Source organism: Piliocolobus tephrosceles, chromosome 15, assembly GCF_002776525.5.
Source record: "Piliocolobus tephrosceles isolate RC106 chromosome 15, ASM277652v3, whole genome shotgun sequence".
Taxonomy (NCBI): Eukaryota; Metazoa; Chordata; class Mammalia; order Primates; family Cercopithecidae; genus Piliocolobus; species Piliocolobus tephrosceles.
Window position 1 is genome coordinate 65,451,055 of NC_045448.1, and position 6,000 is coordinate 65,457,054.

At 50.1% G+C, this 6,000-nt stretch overlaps 1 long non-coding RNA gene across 1 annotated transcript in view; it reads right to left on the reverse strand.

Moving 5' to 3' along the window:
- Positions 1 to 5,978, reverse strand: part of LOC111550596 — a 100,968-nt gene extending 94,990 nt beyond the window's left edge. Inside the window, exon 1 of the long non-coding RNA XR_002734110.2 lies at positions 4,734 to 5,978. This is a non-coding gene — a long non-coding RNA (uncharacterized LOC111550596). The remainder of the gene's footprint in view (positions 1 to 4,733) is intronic.
- Positions 5,979 to 6,000: the final 22 nt, after the last annotated feature.

Genomic DNA, 6,000 nt, shown 5'->3' on the forward strand with positions numbered 1-6,000 from the left:
TCATCCAGCATGAGGACCTGAGAGGGCTGCCAGGTGCTGGAGTCTGAGCTCAGGGAAGCGAGAGCGGTTTACCTCTATGACATTGTTGGTGTGAGCCAAGGCTGCGGGTTCCGGGAGCCAACTTGGGATTCTGTTCAGGACATGAACACAGAAGTGAAGAACTCAGGGAACTTGATATGTCCTCATCACCATAGGTGACTCATGCCCTGCCATCATGGAGGGTGAGGAGAGGCTGTGAATGTTAACATAATGCAGACTGACAGAGACATCCTCTCTTTTCTTCCTTCCTCTTTGAGACTAGAATGTATTTTCTGAGCTCTCCTTTGCGTTTCTTTTGGGTACCATGACCCAAGGTACAGATAAACACATCAGTATTTGTAGCCTGTAGAAGGTCACTCAAGAATGTGCATTGTAACCATTTGGGGAGAAAATAGGCATTGTCAGTCAGTGCGTGCTTCCTCTGGCACACTTCTTCCACTCTAGCGAGTATCGTGTACGGGAGATGAAACAGGCAGCTGAGAGGTGTCCCGCCTGTGCACCTTCCTGCTGGCCCAGCGTCTATTTGCAGCCTCCTCTCTCAGGGTTGCTGAAACCCGGAGCTGATTTCTACATTGGAAGTGAGGAGCTGCAGGAAACGCCTCGTGCCGGGGACGTGGAGGAAAGCCAAGTGCCCTTGTTAGGCGCCTCCTCTGGAGCTAGGGAGTTCCCTGGATGGTGGCGGGAGGAGCTGCGGTTCTGCAGCTGCTGCGGGCGGGGCAGCTGCGGGCGGCCACTGTGTATTGGGTTTGACCTTGACCCCTGGGCAACACAGGGAGACTTTCGCACCCTTCACCCTTGTTGCATCACTCCACTCAGAGGTGCGCAGGGCCCAGCCCCCGCTACAGATGAGAAGACTGAGGCTCGGAGGCTCTCGAACCGCCCAAGGTCTCTGGGCAGGTCAAACAGTGGAGAGAGGCCAGAGCCAAGTGTCTTGGCTCCCGGGCTGGGAGGGAACCCGGCGTGGCCCGCTGGAGGCCGCTGTCTACGACTACCCGGGCACCCTGGGGCGGCAGCCTGGCCTCCTGGGCTTGAGGCAGGGGGCAGAGGTGTCTCGGCAGGGCCGGGGCCGGAACCCGCAGAAGGCGGTGAGCAGGGGCTGGAACCGGAGCCGGGTTGTGCTCACGCTCCTGCAGGCCCTTCGCCTCCGGTGTCCCCGCTCCAGCCCGGCGGGGGCGGCGCCGAGAGAGGGCCCCACTGCCCAGGCGGAGGCTCGGGCTGCGTCCATTGGCGGCCGCAGCCCCGGGGCGGGAGGGGGTGCGGCCCGGCGTCGGGTTACCCGGGACTAGCGGGACTAGCGCGGCAGCTGGCCCGGGAGGCGGCGGCGGGGTGAGGGTGCATTCTTGGATTCCTGGCCGCGAAGGGAAACCAGACCGCAGTTGTATCCAACGCAATCAACAAACATGATGTGTCAAGTGCTGTGTTGCATTTGAGCGGGTGCAAAATGGTGGAGCTGGGGTTCCTGCCCAAACGTTTGTCTAATTGAGGAAATAAGAAATCCACACAGAAAAAGAACGCTGGAGACACCGGGAAGGAAAGATTAAGGCCCGAGAACCACGACCAACCGAATTTAGACCGGTTCCTGGAAAGGGAAGTCTGTTTTTCCCCAAAGTCATCTGGAAAGCTTCCACAACAGGGCCATGTGAGGGTATCCCGACCTGCCACCTCCCTCCAGGGCCTGCCACCTGCCCCAGCCGCCCCCACTCACCACAGCACCCATGCCCCACCTCACACTGCTGAGCACCCGGCAGCCAACCCTGCCTACACCCTGCCTGCGCTCCCCAGTCTTACCCCAGGCCTCTACTCTCAAGCTCCTCCAAAACTAGGATCCTCACTTTCTTCTTCCAGAAGCCCACCTGCCCCCAGGACGCTGCTGCTCTACAGCCCTCTCCAGTAGAGGCTCTTTTCTCCCTCCAGCCATGCAGTTCAAGGCCGGAAGATGTCCTCCGCATTCATCACTGAAGTTTCTAAACGGTTTTGCCTTCCTCTTTCAAAAGCCCGTCCTCAGCGCAGTGAAACTACTAGATGTGATACTATAATGGTGGATAAATGTCATAATACATTTGTCCAAACCTACAGAATGTACAACAGCAAAAGTAATGTAAAGTAAGAATAAAGCATTCACATCAATGTAAACTATGGACTCTGCGTGATAACAGTGATAACATTTAGGTTCATCAATTGTAACAAATGCTGGTGGGGAATGTTGATAGTGGGGGATACTTCTCCCAGGACGGGCGATATATAGAACTCTGGATTTTCCATTCAACTTTTCTGTGAATCCGAAACTACTCTAAAAAGTATTAAAAATTAAAAATATTTTTAAAAGCCACCAATCACCCCTCCTAGTTAATGTCATCTGTCACCCTCCTAGTCACTTCCCCCAACCCTTGATTATTTTAGTATCAGACTCTTTCTCCTATCATCATTTTTGGAGACTTCAGCATCTATGCTGATGACCCACCCAACACTCTGGTCTCTAAGACTGTTAATATCCTTAGCCCTAGCAGAATATTCCTCCTGCCCTGCCTCAGCCTCCTGGTCATATCTTAGATCTTGGAACCATGAATGTCTACACCATCTCTAAACTCTCAGATCCAGAGATTCCTTCACCTGTCAGTCCTCCAGGTCACTTATTTTAGTTCTTGGACTCAGCAATTTTCCCATCTCAGACTCTAGTCCATGACTCTCCTGTTTTCTCATGATGTCTCTCCCCTCAGGCCTTCGTTCTCAGCCAGCTGAGAACTGAAACTCCATGCTCCAGCACACAAAATCTCCCTGGCAAACACTCTTACCTTCCTTGCTGTGGTCTCTCTCCATTGTATTCACTGGGCGAAGACCCAGCTGTGGTTAAATCAAACTGTTTACTTCACACCTGCACCCGAGCAATTGAACACCACTAAAGAAAATCGGCCAGCTACTCTGGATGGACTCACTTCAAATTTCTGGCCATAAATTTCAAACAGGCATTTGAACTGTTGGACAATCCTACTACAGTTACTTAGAAAATTCCTTTTCCCTCCCCGCAGTGCAATAATTTCACACTTTCTCCTCTCTCTGCATATTCTCAGCTCCCCTTCCTCTTTCATTCTCACTGTAACCTCAGACGATCCTTCATAGAGAAAGTAAGTACGATCTGTTGCCGCATCTTCCTCCCTCCCTCCAAAGCCTCCAGAATGCCTATAGCTCTGCACTCTCTCTGCCCACCATCCATGGCCGAGCCCTCCATCTGTGCCCTGGGCCCCATCCCCTTTTGCCAGCACATTTATCCCCTTTCTGTTATGTTCATCAATTTCTTCCTTCCTAGCAGAGCCTTTCCACGGAAGTTAAACAGGACTTAAAAAGCTCTAAAGCCTTAGCCTCATATCCCCTTCTTGCTATTGTACCATTTTTCTGCCCCTCTTTAGAGTGACTGTTCCTGAAAGAGCTGTCTACACACTGACATCTCCACCTCCACACTTCTCATTCTCACTTCCACCCACTCCAACCGGGCTTTTAGCCCTAGCTGTCCGTTTTAATAGCTCTTATCAACGATGCCAATGACTGACATCTTAAGCTCACACTGGTGGCCAGTTCACTGTCCTCTATTCATCTGGCCTGTCAGTGGCATTGAATGTGTTTGACCACTCTTTCTGTGGAAGACTGAATTATGGGTCCTATTTCTTATCCTGCCTCACTCTATCCCTGTCCCCTTCAATCCGATTTTGCAGTCCCTCCCGCTAGAGGTAGACTATACTGTACTTTCTTGCCCCTTGACTTTTGGCGTGGCTGCATGACCCCTTTTGGCCAATGAAATGTAGGAGGAAGTGACATGGTGCCAGTTCCAAACCTAGGCCTTTAGAGGCATTTTATGTTTCCACCTGCTTTTTTGTGCCTATTATCACCATGGGAGAAAAATGTGCCCTAGCTGGCCTGCAGGCCCAAGGAGAGTGAGGGACATGTATGCAGAGCAGGCTCAGCCCAATTGCAGCTTAGAGCTGCCCAGCCAACATCAGTCACATCTAACCAGCCTCCAACTGACCCACAGCTATGTGAGTCAAATAAATATTTACTGTTATGCCATTGAGATTTTTGTGGTTGTTTGTTACCTAGCAATAGCAGACTGATACATCCTCTTTCTCAAAATACTTCCTTTACTGAGTTCCTTGAAATCACCATCTTCTGGTTTTCCTCCAATTTCATGGGCTGTCTTCCTCAATCTGCTCTGCTGGGTTTTCCCCTACCAGATCTCTAAAGGTTGGAGTGGCATCAGTCTCAGCCATCTGCTACCTTCTTTCTTGACTCTCTCCCTAAGTGGAATTATTCTGGCCTACTGCTTTGAAGACTACCTACAGGCTGGTTCTCAAATTTAAATCTGAGCTCCAGACTCAAAGCTGTCTGCACATATTTACCTGATGTCTGATAGGTCTTGGCATGGCCCAAACACAATTATGGATCCACCTCCTACCCCCAAAATAGGCACCGATCTACCCAGTTAGTCCTGCGCCAGATCATCAATAAGGCTTACCTACTCCCACCTCCAAAACTGGCCCAGAAACCAGTATCACATCTCATCATCTCCATAGCCACAACTCTGGATTTTAAAATCTCCTCCTGCCAGGACTTTTGCAACAGTATGTTAACTGTTGTCTTCACTCCCCACCTTCTAACCCTCCAAAGGCTCCCCACTGCAATAAAATAAAACCCACACTTCTTACCTTGATCCATGAGTACTTGGCTACCTATGTCCCCAAGGTCCCTCTATTCTCCTTGCTCACATTGCTCTAACCACATTGGCCTTCATGGTGTTTCTTAAGTATAAGGAACACATTTCTGCCTGAGGGCTTTTGTTTTTACTTTCCCTTCTGCTTGCAGCACTCTTCCCCAGATCGCCACATGACTGCCTCCTTCCCACCCACAAGGTCTCAAATGCCACCTCCTCAAAGAGACCTTCCCTGGCTAAATAAAACAGCACCCATCAACCCACCACACACACGGACGCACCCACATGCACACACACACATACCCTCTACCACAATACTCTAGTTAACTTCCTTTTTGTTATTTTTAATTTTCTTTTGTAGAAACAAAAGAAGACACTTGCTGCCCAGGCTGGTTTTGAACTCCTGGCCTCAAGTGATCCTCTTGCCTTAGCCTCCCAAAGTCCTGGGATTACAGGCATGAGCCATGAGTTTACCCTGTTCCTCCCATTAAAATATAAAATCCTTAAGAGCAGGTATATGTCTTAGTCTCTGATGTATTACCAGGGCCTAGAACATGTCTTGCACATAGTGGACTTCCAATAAATGCTTGTTGATTGACTGACTGATGCTAGAACTATAGCAATAGAGAAGGGATACAACTGGCTAGATTGTGAACATGGGAATGAATGTCCCAGGAAGGCAACTGCAGAAAGGCTGGAGAATTCAAGATACAGTATATCCAAGGGGTTATGAGGGGCCAGGCTGGCTACAGGAGAGAATTCATGGGGAGGGAGGGAAGAAAATTCTGCATGGTGGAAAGACTTAAATGCCATCACTCCCAGTCATTGGAGATCCTGGGTGCCCCTAAGGGTTACAGATCAAGGACGTGATCTGTTGAAAGCACACGTTTTAGGATGATTAGTAGGGTTGAAAGGTATGCATTTCTGAGTGTCCTTAACTATGTGCCTTCCCGTGGGATCCCAGAATTTTAGAAGACAAAGACATCTAGAAGAATCTGGGGCCCCAGGGGAACCAGAGAGATTGGTCCCCTTGGATTCCAGATGCAAGAAAAAGCCATTACCCAACCTTTTAGGGACCAATACTGAGTTCCCGTTTAGGAAGGTCTCCCTATGTAATTAAGGATTTGCCAAGCGCACAGCCCACATTTGTACACACGTGTTAATAAGCTGGTGCCCCAGTGTCCCTGGGCTCCCTTATACCATCCCCCGACACACACACACACACACACACACACACACACACACACACACACACACACACA